This window comes from Xenia sp. Carnegie-2017, unplaced genomic scaffold (genome assembly GCF_021976095.1).
Source record: "Xenia sp. Carnegie-2017 unplaced genomic scaffold, XeniaSp_v1 HiC_scaffold_25, whole genome shotgun sequence".
Taxonomy (NCBI): Eukaryota; Metazoa; Cnidaria; class Anthozoa; order Malacalcyonacea; family Xeniidae; genus Xenia; species Xenia sp. Carnegie-2017.
The window spans coordinates 6,912,640-6,927,011 of record NW_025813488.1 but is presented as its reverse complement, the minus strand read 5'-3'; the positions used below and the strand labels follow the sequence as shown (position 1 = coordinate 6,927,011).

Here is a 14,372-nt window from a genome sequence, read left to right as displayed (position 1 = left end):
TGTATAATTTTAGTGTTTGATAGAATAAGCTGATAATAAACGAACAATGAACAATACACTTTATTGAATACATTTATGAATTGTCCATAAAGATTTTTGAACGTCTTCTTCACACATTGTTGCCATAGAATCATTTTTTCATATGGTGACGCAGCTGACGCTTTTCCTTTTGTTTTCCAGTTCAATTGATTCTCCAAAGATTCGCCATTCAACCACAACCATTTTGGTTTTGCACAGCAGGAAGAAAAACACAATATGAAGAAAAGAACAAGGCCATATTTCAACCCTTTCATACTTTACACAACAGCCCAAGAGAAGCTTGACGTCCAATTCTTCAAGTTTCAAAGTAGATTTACTGCCTGTACATCATTCCTATGGCACAGCTATATTTATACCATCAAGCATCAAGTGTTTTTAAACACAGACATCAAGCTTCTTAACAGCTTGAGTTTACTAAATGGATTCGGGCTGTTCTTAGTTTGGATAATACCTTTCAAAGTCTTTAAGCAACAAGAGAACACTTGACAGAAAAAAAATGATGCGAACCGAAAGTCGTGTCCTATTACTATATGTTGCTTTATTGGTTGTATGGGTATACAATGTTCTATGTTTTGCCAATAATTTCGCTATTGTTTGGTTCATTTTAGACACAGCTTGAGCATAATTTTATTTTGTATCGGTGTACAACTGCATTAAAGCATCAAAAGCTTTTATAAACTGTAGTGACAACGTGTGTTAAGTACGTAGCCTTGCCAGATGGAATAGAATCTTCTAACTTTGCAAAATAGCATTCACAAAAAATGAACATTCGAAACTACTTGTTTTTATATATACAAAATTTTTTGTCTGAGTAATCTTCACATGCTCCTTTAAATAAAATCGTTACAGTTGTACGTGTGTTAAATAAATTTTCCTATTTTTATTAAATCATTAATGACTTTGAGCTGACCTACACAATTTTAGCCTTACTTGTGATAAACAAAGTACATAAAGCAGTTCCTGTTATACAGATGCTACAGTTCCATTAAACAGAGTGCTCATACAGTATAATCACCGCATTTTTAATCAATAACACCTATTTTAGTTATTTCTTGTTGGAAAATATCTTCAATCATAAATCCCCACGTAAAGGAGCTGAAAATGTAGTAAATAGGGGTTATATAATTTATACATATATACATGCTCATTATATGTTGGCCTTTTGCATTTTCTAACTTTAGCTTTAACTTCATAACGTAAGAATAATGTATTACATGATATTACTGTCATCCTATATGCTCATTGTCTATATAGTTAGCAAAACTATGTAGAAGAATTCCAAGCATTCATGTAATCTTAGAACTTTCTATGACAAGCTCATGACATAACATATAAGTTCATTTTGACTTCTTGTAATGTCAGCTGTTTTTTAAATGCTCTGTGCAATTAAAACATTAGAGAGTCATTTATAGTTGCGCATGAGATGCGTCAAAACTCTATGCATGTGATGGACATGACGGATCGTAGAACTAAAAATACTTTTTTATTTGTTTTATAAATATTTTAAAGGCGTCGTTCAGTTTGGACTATTCAAGTGGAAAAAGATGTTTGAATGTTAAAACCTAAAATATACAGTATATGAACGAAGAGTGTTTGATTGTTGTCTTCAACCTATTTTTTATTACTTTTTGCTTTTCCATCTAAAATTCAACGACGAACAAACCCATGTATACATGTTTGACTTTGAAAAACAGAATTATTTTCGTCATGTATAGACTGTCTTACGGTCACCTTTCATAGTTCTATAAACACAATTGTATTTTCTAGTTGACATAGAATTTTTTCTTTTTCCTTTCAAATCTGCATATCATTTTTATTGTGTGATTCAATTATGACAGATAAATTAATGTGAAAGTCCATAATATACGTGATTATTTTATTGGTTAATATTGCCTGGTATGACAACATTGTGATTTTCAAATAAACTTTTTATGAAAGTTTTGTTGACGTCATGCTTGATATTTGAAGCTACGATAATAATTTTCGTTAAAACACCACATATTAAAATATGTATTGCAAGCCTTTTTCGTCAACGTATATTTCTAAAACTGATTTATATGTTTGCTCTTGTTTAGGCTACATGAATACATGGCCACAATTTGTTGCGGTTTAAATTATATTTTATGCATGTATATTGGATGTGTTTTAATCCAATCACACAACCTGCTGACAAACGTACAACCCATATACCCCCCCCTCACCCGCAATCTTTTTATTGTCACTTACCCATGTCTCGACGCTGTGTCTTGTCCTGTTTCAGAGTCAAGTAAACGTCGACCGAAACAGAAACGAAAGCCTGGTCGCAATCCCAGAGTTCCATTCACTCCCAAACGGCTGACGACCCTGGAAAACAAGTTTGAAACAATGAAGTACTTGACAAGTGATGAAGTTTGTAGTTTGTGTTTGGAACTGACGTTACCGGAAAACAAAATCAAAATATGGTTTCAAAATCGACGAGCAAGAGAAAAAAGAAAAAGTCAACAAAGCAGCGATGAATATGTTGACGTAATGACAATTGACGGGGAGAACAGTTAGCTATGTATGACGACACATGCACTGAAAATTAGTTATAGTTTTTATAGAGGTCTATAGTTAGAAAATCAGTTATGCAATCATAGAGTTTGCATTGTAGTAATCTTACACAGCGTACGTTCAACAGGACCTTTATTTATTGCTGTCAATATTCTATAACGAGCATAGGAATTTCATCGATGACGTCATTTGAGCATTTCCGCTTACAAAGAGAAAACACTTTGAATGCAAAGTTTCATAATGGAACACATCGTAAAACCTCAGGTTGTAACATAGGATAAAAATAAAACATACTTTTACATTTCATCATCATCTCAATGTCCATTTTGTAATAAATATAAAAAATTAAAAATGCATTTAAAGTTGAGTGACTTAAAATAAGGTTTACAATGCAGGTCGATTTAAAGACTGCAACAACAAAATCAAGGTTTATGATTGGTTCAAAGTATAGTGAAGGAAAAGATGCCATAGAAATGCCGAATCTCAACAATTAGAGTTTATCGCTGTTATCTAATTGACCCAATCGGAAAATCAGTTTATATAAGGCAAGTACTTATTTAAATTGAACACATAAAAGAGAGATTAAAAAAATGAATGCGACAGAAAAACATAGCTACCACAGCGTAATAATGCAATACTTGCATTAAAATATTTTATGAGGTTTTACTCTATGCTATTCACTGACATTTACGTACATAAATTTTATCGAAAAGGAAAGTTCTCTAGACGGATGGTTGTATTGAAAATTACTAAATTTATAGTAGAAAAACATAAGAAACACACGATACAGAGAGTTAAGAGGTTCAACTACCTTCCCACCCTCACTCGCAAGAGAAGTACTGGTACCACCACCACCACCTTTCTTGCTAGAGAAGTACATGCATCACAACCACCTCTCCCACAAGAGAAGTACTTGTACCACCACCACCACCTTTCATGCGAGAGAAGTACATGCACCACCACTCCCCTCTCCCGCGAGAGAAGTACATGCACCACCAATATCCCCTTTCCAGCAAGAGAAATACAAGCACCACCACCAAACTCTCTCCTGCAGGAGAAGTACAAGTACCACCATTAACCTCTCTAACGCAGGAGAAGTACAAGCACCACCATCAACCTCTCTAACGCAGAAGAAGTACAAGCACCACCACCAACCTCTCTCCCGGAGGAGAAGTACAAGCACCACCATCAACCTTTCTCCCGCAAGAGAAATACAAGCACCACCACCAACCCTTCTCCCGCAAGAGAGTACAAGCACCACCACCAACCCTTCTCCCGCAAGAGAAGTATTGTAACCTCTCCACCCTCTCTTGCGAAAGAAGTACCAGCAACAGTAGCAATGACGTAAAGGGTTGAGTTCCAGTTTTCTAATGCTGTAATGACTTAATACAAATTTATGACAATTTTCCATACCCCTGTATCATTAGAAACTGTGCTTTAAACTTTAAGAACGAAGCTTTGAGCTTTTAAACGTCTTCAGAAGGTTTAACAATAAAAGAAATAAAAATGTCTTATTCTTTTGCAAGTCACATATTTACACAATTCTCATCAATCCTAATGTATAGTTCTATAGACAAAAGTATTTTGGTAAAAAATATACTATCAATGTACAACAAAACGATATATTATCAATATCCAATAACAAAAACAATTTTACACAATTCTCATCAATCCTAATGTATAGTTCTATAGACAAAAGTATTTTGGTAAAAAATATACTATCAATGTACAACAAAACGATATATTATCAATATACAATAACAAAAACAATTTTACACAATTCACATCAATCCTAATGTATAGTTCTATAGACAAAAGTATTTTGGTAAAAAATATATTATCAATATCCAATAACAAAAACAATTTTACAAAACGACACAAACATAAACTCGACATCATAAACAGTTTCAGAAAAGTTGTCAAAGAACACCTGTCATTTCTGCATATCACTTAATAACAAAAAAATTTGCGCGAAATAATAAACGCACTTTGTAATGATAATTAAAAATCTTTCATTTCTGACATAGCTTTTAGTGTAGCTAATATTAAAATCGGAACTGTTGAATAATTAAATTTTACTGATGCATTTACTCCAGTTTTTACCTGTTTTTACTTAAAACAAACTAGCTAACAACTTTATCATTATGAGCTATATATTCTAAATCCACTAAACTTTGGTTTCATTTAAAATATAAAATATGAAATAAAAATTTCTGTTCAGTAGTTATAAGGTTTATGGGTCTTCGAATAAAATAATTCGCTATTGCGCAAAAGGAATATTTCTCATTATCCTGAAAATGAAATTTTGGGAGTAAAACATTACACCGGAGTATAGGGAGACATAGAACGAAGACGGGATTTTCTATTTTTTTTTAAAGTTTTACTTTTATTTACAAGAGTTCTACCCGTAGAATAAACTATAATATCAAAGGATAGTACAAAGTTTCAAACAACTTCGGCCTGTTTGACTTAATTTAAACCAGCCTTAAACATGTTTGGACATTTTTAGTTTGTTGATAACTTTCAGTCTTTCACAGCATAACTCTTTCATTTATAAGACCTTAAACTTTTTAAATTGATAAAATTTAATAAACCAAGTCATTCGCACAGTCCAAATTGAGCCCCACATTCAATCTTTTTATGTTGTGAAATTTTAATTCATTTTGGATGGAAAACTGACTTATATAAATTTGCTTAACAATCAGCTTATGAATTGCCCACTCGGGATAAAGACTAGTGATCACAAAGATAACACAAAGTTGCATTGAAAGATAGAACTTTGATATTTTAACGCTGTTATCTTGATTAGGTGTTGTTATATGATGTATTTTAAGGGCTTTTCGATTGCCATAAGCCCATAACGAATAGCAATGTAACATAAGAAACATCAAAACTAGACGACTGACCACATTATGAAATAGAACTGCCAGGCTGAGACATCATTAGTCATTTATCAAGAATTTAATGATACATCAAAACGCATGGATGGATTTAGGACAGGGCTGCAGAGAAGTATGCACCACCACCCCCAGTCTTAGATACACAAGATGGAAGTCAATTTCCCTGCAAAATACTAATATATCAAACAATTAATGAACACACTTAACAATCGGCCTCCCCACATACACTGACACACAGACACACACAAACCATCATCTCTGATCATTTCGGTGAAGACGGCAAGACATTTCCTTTAATCACAACAAGAAATATGTTCGTATAACAGGAGGATGCCAATGCACTAAGAAGATTAGTACAATCAACACGTGCACAAATCCAACCACTTTAGCGGGAAAAGGTCGAGAACTATTTTTACTTAACAAGAAGAAATCGTTGATTTTAATCTGAGCCAAAAATATTGACAGACAAAGAAGAAAAGAGAGCTTCAATCTGAAACTTTGATCCCATCGTTAACTAATGACTTTCAAAGTGAAAGATATGAAATTTTTGAAAGACGTAGCTGTTCAAAACAATAGCGACAGACTGACAGGTATTTCAGACAAAATGCACATCAGAACACCCACACACTTCCACGGTTATAGATTTATACATAATAAAGTCTCCCTTTAGAGAGCTTTTTGCTCTGTATATCATGTTATACACCATTATTATTTGAGCAAAACCAAAATACATTTTCAGAAAATACAAGCAGCATCAGAGTAACGTCCTCAAAACTAGTGGTTTGCTAATGTTTAAGTGGTTTGCCCGTGTTTAAGTGGTTTTCATGTTTTGCATTTTCGCTATTCGTCTATGTCAATGGGGTTCAAGAAAACTTACTCAAACAATCAAGAAACTTTGTAAGGAATTGAACTCAGTGTATCAATAATAGCTATTATATCACTCTAACGACACGTTTTTGCTTATCACAAATTCACCAATGAAACATTTGCGATGTAACTACATTCATCGTTCATAACTTTATGATTAATATATAAATTTTTTATTTGGGTATAGTATAGGTAATATTAGCATAGTTTTGAAGGGAAGATGAAAGAAAAAGAAACTATCATGATTTGTAGCGAGATTTAAACTGACTAAAATTTAAAGCCAACTTTTTGACTTTTCTTTTCATGAGAAAGATCAGGAGTGTAATACTTTTTTAACGATACATATCATTAATCAAATAAACCTTGAACTTAGAGACGTTACAGATTCGCCCAGTGCTTCGATAAAAAATTTGAAAGAAAAAATGAGTCTTGCTTGTCTTCTATAGCTTGTTAAAAAAATGACAACAAACTTACTTCATATATCGGCTGCTACTTGGTGGTTATATTGGAAAACAAATACTTCGGTATAAACAGAACTTCGTTCCATCGCTCAAAGAGTAAGTTGATCTGTTCAAAATAAAGAAAATGTGTACGCAGCTAACGTACAGTCGCAAGTGCACGGACACCTTAAATACAGAATCCTTTCAACACAGGCATATGAGCCAAAAGAAACAATAACGATGAACCATCAAAATGAAATTTGCATAGTTTTTATTCTACTTGCGTTATGATGAAAAGTTTGCTTACACAAAAAATTCTTGTGATGACACAAAGCACAAACTTTCATTGTGTGCTGAAACAGGAAATTTTTGCTATAGCATTTATTAGTACGTTATTCTTAACATTGAATGAATTTATGTTTTGAAATATGACAAATCAAGATACATAAAACAAAGACTTTGCTAAGAATTCTCAATAACATGAGACCACCTGGCTCCTGGTAAAGCCATAACTTTTTAATAACAACAAGACATTCTGTACACGAATAAAATTTATTTTGGTGAGTGAATCAGTTCACTGCAATATTAAAGAAAGTAGAATTCAATACATCGCGTGCAGGGATATTTCTTCTCACTTTCTACATCACAATATACAGCCAATTATCCATTTTCTTCTTTGTCAGTACTTCCTGTATACGTGAGAATTTTGTGTACATCATCATGATGCCCAGCCCAAGTTTTGAAGTATTCGGACGTAGCCGTTAAGCCACTTCGGAGGTCAACATCAACCCAGAAGAACATTTGTTTTGTCTGTTTCAAAACACCAGATACATACACGCGGTCTTAATTTACCATACCATATAAGACATTTTATTTTGCTATCTGTTGAGTATTTTTAAGAAGAGTTAAGAACGCATCACACGACGAACGCGAAAGTCGTTTTTTTTATAACATCCAAAACTTATTATAAGAAGGCCAGCAGACGACAAATAAGTTAGTCTTGGAGGTATATAATAATTATTATTTGTAATAGCAGGATTACGGCGTTTTACCAAACCCTGTGTTCGTTTGAGTTGATAGTACGATTAATAAAACATTTCGACATGTGGTTTATCGAATCCTTTTAAACCAAATTTTAGTCATCGATTCATGTAATTACCAGACTTTGTACAATTCAAATTACATTTTGTATAAGTAAATTATATTACTTTTTTAGACAGGTGGAACCCGGCGTACATTTCCTTACATAAAATCAATTTCTGAGGTCATGCTATGGTACCTGTACAATATGTTTATAGATACGTTGTTTTTATATGTTTGTTGAATGTATATCCAGTGCCAGTGCCAGTGGTCAAAGCTAGTGACAATTCTATCAAAATGTGTAACTCGACTAAAACAGATCAAATAAATTGCACAAGGAATTCCTCCGTTTTGCAAAATAATGGAAAAATAAGTATTATATAAAAAGTATTATAAGTCATGAGAATAAACTTTGTTGACTGCAAATAGAAATGCATTCAAAGAAATACATAAAGCATGCGAGAAAAACGTAAACGCATTTGCTCTTTTGTATTACTCAACAACGTTACATGCAGTGATTTTATCATGAAATTTGACATTTTGAGAATAAGCAAAACTATTATGTGCAGTTCATTTAATTAGCATTTTGTGGCTTCATGGTAAGCTGTAAAGATAAATATTGCTATCCATAATTATTTGGAAAAATCAAATAATCGTATGATAAAACATGCATAAAACGATTTCACCAATATCTCCGAATACAAACGAAAATGACTTGATATTGTAAATATTCTATGCATATTTACAATATCAAGTCATTTTCACTTGCCTGCTTTCTTCAAGAGTTCAAGAGTACCAAGAAAGAGACAATATCTGCATATCTCTCATGCATATCAAGAACTCATTTTTTTATATGTACCGAGATATGATATTTACATCAATATCTTCTCTATGTAATGAACTAGGCAACTACATGATATTCAACATTATTTGTTCCTCGTGAAATTGGAATTTTCATAGAAACAGCAAAGCTTGTGTTGGTTGCCTTGATAAGAACAAAACATAAAAATTACAACATTCTTCAAATTATGTTTACTTTATGTAATGTGGTGGCGTGAAAGAAAGCCCCTATATTTGGTCTAGCTATGTGAATATATCACTGTTCACACAAAGTGGAAACTTAAAAAATCTGTTCCTACAAAAATAAACAATGGCAATGTTCTCAAACTCATATATAAGACTAAAACTTAAAAAGTTTATGCAAAAGTCGATGATAGTAAAACGACATCATTTTAAGTTTGGTCATCATTTGCAACATAAACATAAGCATAAGAAGAATTGACAGTTGATAATCTTTTGCAGTTATGCTCATGTTTATACTTTTGCCGAAAGTGAGAACCAGGATTTGAGCGTTATAATTTAGTTCCTCGTCTAAAAAGAACAAATTTTTGTTTTTGAAAATATTGCAACATATAATAAACATATATTTATGTATTTAATAAGAAACCGAAGAAAAGTTTCTCACTTCCTCAAGAAATATTAATAACAACAATGGTGGTCTCTACAGTTGGTGTCCTTACAAATGGTCTTATTATTGTTGTTATTGTGAAGGATCCTTTAAACAAACTAAGACGAGGACCGTGGATTACTATCTTAAGCTTATCTATAGCTGATTTCACTGCATCTTTGTCTCAATTCATGATTGTTGGATTGGGTAGATTGTTCGAGGTCAAACCATCAGAAGCTGTCATTTATTCTGTCCTTTTCTTTTGGATGTTTGGGGCTGCGGGCTCATTTTTTCACTTGACATCACTCACATGGCAAACTTACATGATTGCGAAGTATCCCAAATACAGACAACAAATGTTATCTACGAAGAAAATTTACATATTATGTGCCACACTTTGGTTGATTGCCATTTGTATTGCAAAGTCGACAAGACACAAAAAAATTGGGGCCAATTATCGTTTCCACCCGTTTACAGGAAATGAATTTCTAAAATCACTCACGTATGTGGGATGTACATGTGAATCATAGATATAATAGTACTATATCAATGATGTGAATCCACCACATGCATATGGACGTCACGAGGCCAATTTAAAAAAAAGCGGATTCAAAAATATCGAGATACGTGTTGACGTGTCATAAACATTATACCGACTGTATGAATACAAGTGATCAAATTGTATTAAACCATTCAGTCAATGCCAGTCATCCCAGAGACAAGAAATTAGAAGTTAGAACAGTTGATTAAACTGTCTGAGATCTCACTATGGTACTCTCACGATATTTCCAAAACGTTCATCCTTCCTTTATTTACGGATTCCTTATTCTTACAAGTTTGATCTCAGGATATCCAGTGACCAATACTGGTGATTTTTTGGAAACGCGCAATTCGACTCAACCAAATCATATAAATAACTCAAGGAATTCATCTGGTTTACGTAATCAAAGTGCTGTAAGTATATAATCTACTGCAGTTATTTTTTTCTACGGATCTTATCAATATCTCACAGTACAAACGTTAAACATGTATAGATACAATTAAGAACTAGGAGATGTTCAAACTTTAAAATGTGTACGTTGGCGACAATGTGGTAGGCATGAAAAATTCTCAAGTTGCTTATACAAACCAGACTTCTAAAAAATGCTGAAAATCCAGTTTCAAATATCAATCTTTTCACAAAACGTTGAATGTTTGAAATCGCTCTCAATATTTATACGATTTTGAATAAAAATTAAGAGGCGCGTGTCCAGATAAATAGTTTTCTATTTAACGATACCATCAAAAATATAAAATTCAAACATAGCGTCATCAAAGTGCTTCTTCCAGGAAAAGATCTATCCACAATTGTAGATTTTTGAATGTGTCATGTAAATCAATTTCTCCAGTTGCTTCTAAATAGTCAGGACCTAACTTTCCTGACCTAAACGCATTACGTGTAATGAAGTGCGCAGTTCAGTAGAGTGCCTTCACAGTAATGAGCGAAGAAATTTCATCAAGCAACTAGTTCATGATTCTCAGTGTACGACTGTAAAAATTACCATTTATCTATGTGCAATTATGAATGTATATGAAAACATTTGATGTCTTTTCCTCTTTCTATATTTCATATGAAACGCATGAAGAGTTTTTCACTTGGCCAAGAAACATTAATAACAACAATCGTGATCTCCACAGTTGGTGTCCTAACAAATGGTCTTCTTATTGTTGTTATTGTGAAGGATCCTTTAAACAAGCTAAGACGAGGACCGTGGATTACCATCTTAAGCTTATCTATAGCTGACATCACTGCATCTTTGTCCCAATTCATGATTATTGGATTGGGTAGATTGTTTGAGGTCAAACCATCACAAGCTGTCATTTATTCTGTCCTTTTCTTTTGGATGTTTGGGGCTGCGGGCTCATTTTTTCACTTGACATCACTCACATGGCAAACTTACATGATTGCAAAGTATCCCAATTACAAACAACAAATGTTATCTACGAAGAAAATTTACATATTATGCGCCACAGTTTGGTTGATTGCCATTTGCATGGCATTTGCTGAACTCACACCCATTTACAGCAAGAAAAATGAACAGCTTATGTACACCTATTTCACATTATATGCTGTCTTGGAAATCGCTGTTTTACTTCATATCATATTGAGGTGTTTCATACTTAAAGTTGTATTGCAAAGTCGACAAGACACTAAAGTAAATGCTAAACAGTACAACACTAAACACTTTGAAATTGTAAAGACAATCATTGTGCTGAATGTCTTATTACTGGTAACTGCATTTCCTTACTTTGTCGCCAAACAAGTAGAGTTTATTCAAAGGCTTGGAAAAATACAAAGTGAATTGGCTTGGCGCTTTTCTTACTACTACGAACCAGTTGCCATGGTGAATTTCGCTGTCAATCCAATTGTGTATGCACTGAGGCTTCCAGATTATCGAAACAGTATTAAGGCGTTGTTTAAAAAGACTAGAACTGTTTCCATTCAAAAACCAGGGCATTTAATCTTTTCACTTCGTACTAGTAAAGCTGTATGATAGATAATATGTTCTAAACTCAATTTGATTAAAAATGTACGAATAGTGCTAATAGTTTTTATTGGAAGAATAAATCCCAAAGTGACAAACAACTGTGTGGTCAAAAAATTATAACGATTATTACTACAATACTCATCACTTTTTTGATTCTACGTAACTTCAAAAGCGAGAGCAATAATTGTGAATACTTTAATGAGACCATAAATTAAGTAAAGCACGTACGTATCAGGTACCTGGAAATATAGCAGCTTTGCTGAGATGAAAACCTTGAAAAAAAGAAGAAAGATTTGTTATTTTCATCTTGGTATATTTGAAATGCCAGCGAAAAGTACGTATAGGAATTTGTGGGAGGGAGTAAGGCCAATATAAGACTCTTGAGAGCTGAAATTAAATGTTTCTTGTACAATGCTACACACCTTCTTCTGGAGAATATTTGCAAATTATCATTTCCACCCGTTTGGAAATGAATTTTAAAATCACTCACATGATGTATCATAGATATATCTATGATGTGAATCCACCACATGCATGTGGACGTCCCGAGGCCAATTTAAAAAAAGCGGATTCAAAAATATCGAGATACGTGTTGACGTGTCATAAACATTATACCGACTGTATGAATACAAGTGATCAATTTGTATTAAACCATTCAGTCAATGCCAGTCATCCCAAAGACAAGAAATTAGAACAGTTGATTAAACTGTCTGAGATCTCACTATGGTACTCTCACGATATTTCCAAAACGTGCATCCTTCCTTTATTTACGGATTTCTTATTCTTACAAGTTTGATCTCAGTATATCCAAAGATCAATACTGGTGATTTTTTGGACACGCGCAATTCGACTCAACCAAATCATATAAGTAACTCAAGGAATTCATCTGGTTTACGCAATCAAAGTGCTGTAAGTATATAATATCTACTGCAGTTATTTTTTTCTACGGATCTTATCACTATCTCGTAGTACAAACGTTAAACATGTATATATACAATTAAGAACTAGGAGATGTTCAAACTTTAAAATGCGTATGTTGGCGACAATGTGGTAGGCATAAAAGAATTCTCAAGTTGCTTATACAAACCAGACTTCTAAAAAATGCTGAAAATCCAGTTTCAAATATCAATCTTTTCACAAAACGTTGAATGTTTGAAATCGCTCTCACTATTTATACGATTTTGAATAAAAATTAAGAGGCGCGTGTCCAGATAAATAGTTTTCTATTTAACGATACCATCAAAAATATAAAATTCAAACGTAGCGTCATCAAAGTGCTTTTTCCAGGAAAAGATTTATCCACAATTGTAGATTTTTGAATATGTCATGTAAATCAATTTCTCTAGTTGCTTCTAAATAGTCAGGACCTAACTTTCCTGACCTAAACGCATTACGTGTAATGAAGTGCGCAGTTCAGTAGAGTGCCTTCACAGTAATGATCGAAGAAAATTCATCAAGCAACTAGTTCATGATTCTCAGTGTACGATTTTAAAACTTGCCATTTGTCTTTGGGCAATTATGAACGTATATGAAAACATTTGGCTTCCAGTTTATCGAAACAGTATGAAGGCGTTGTTTAAAAAGACTAGAACTGTTTCCATTCAAAAACCAGGGCATTCAATCTTTTCACTTCGTACTAGTGCTAGTAAAACTGTACGATAGATAATATGTTCTAAACTCAATTTGATTAAAAATGTACGAATAGTGCTAATAGTTTTTATTGGAAGAATAAATTCCAAAGTGACAAACAACTGTGTGGTCAAAAAAATTATAACGATTATTACTACAATACTTATCACTTTTTTGATTCAACGTAACTTCAAATGCGAGATCAATAATTGTGAATACTTTAATGAGACCATTTGCGATTAAGAAACATTTGCGATTTAACTACATTCATCGTTCATAACTTTATGATTAATATATAAATTTTTTATTTGGGTATAGTATAGGTAATATTAGCATAGTTTTAAAGGGAAGGTGAAAGAAAAAGAAACTCATGATTTGTAGCGAGATTTAAACTGACTAAAATTTACAGCCAACTTTTTGATTTTTCTTTTCATGAGAACGATCAGGAGTGTAATACTTTTTTAACGGTACATATCATTAATCAAATAAACCTTGAACTTAGAGACGTTGCAGATTTGCTTAATGCTTCGATAAAAAATTTGAAAGAAAAATGAGTCTTGCTTGTTTGTTAAGTTTTCTATAGCTTGTTGAAAAAATGACAACAAACTTCTTTCATATATCGGCTGCTACTTGGAGAATGTATTGGAAAACAAAACTTCGGTATAAACAGAACTTCGTTCCATCGATCAAAGAGTAAGTTGATCTGTTCAAAATAAAGAAAATGTGTACGCAGCTAACGTACAGTCTCAAGTGCACAGACAGCTTAAATACAGAATCCTTTCAACACAGGCATATGAGCCAAAAGAAACAATAGCGATGTACCATCAAAATGAAATTTGCATAGTTTTTATTCTACTTGCGTTATGATGAAAAGTTTGCTTCCACAAAAAATTCTTGTGATGACCCAAAG

At 33.0% G+C, this 14,372-nt stretch overlaps 1 protein-coding gene and 1 long non-coding RNA gene across 3 annotated transcripts in view; both read left to right on the top strand.

Annotated features, from left to right (window-relative positions):
- The window catches only part of LOC124453070 (cannabinoid receptor 1-like), a 51,738-nt gene extending 42,362 nt beyond the window's left edge, over positions 1-9,376 (top strand). The window contains exon 3 of one of the 2 annotated variants that reach the window (XR_006950960.1): positions 9,302-9,376. The gene's annotated coding sequence lies outside the window, so the exon portion shown is untranslated. Of the gene's footprint in view, positions 1-8,287; positions 8,316-9,301 lie in introns of those variants that run through there. The other variant, XR_006950959.1, reaches the window with a different exon arrangement.
- A 744-nt stretch (positions 9,377-10,120) lies between these two features.
- On the top strand, positions 10,121-11,265 carry LOC124453531. Its single transcript, XR_006951122.1, has 2 exons — positions 10,121-10,259; positions 10,931-11,265. It is a non-coding gene; the product is annotated as an uncharacterized LOC124453531 (long non-coding RNA).
- Positions 11,266-14,372: the final 3,107 nt, after the last annotated feature.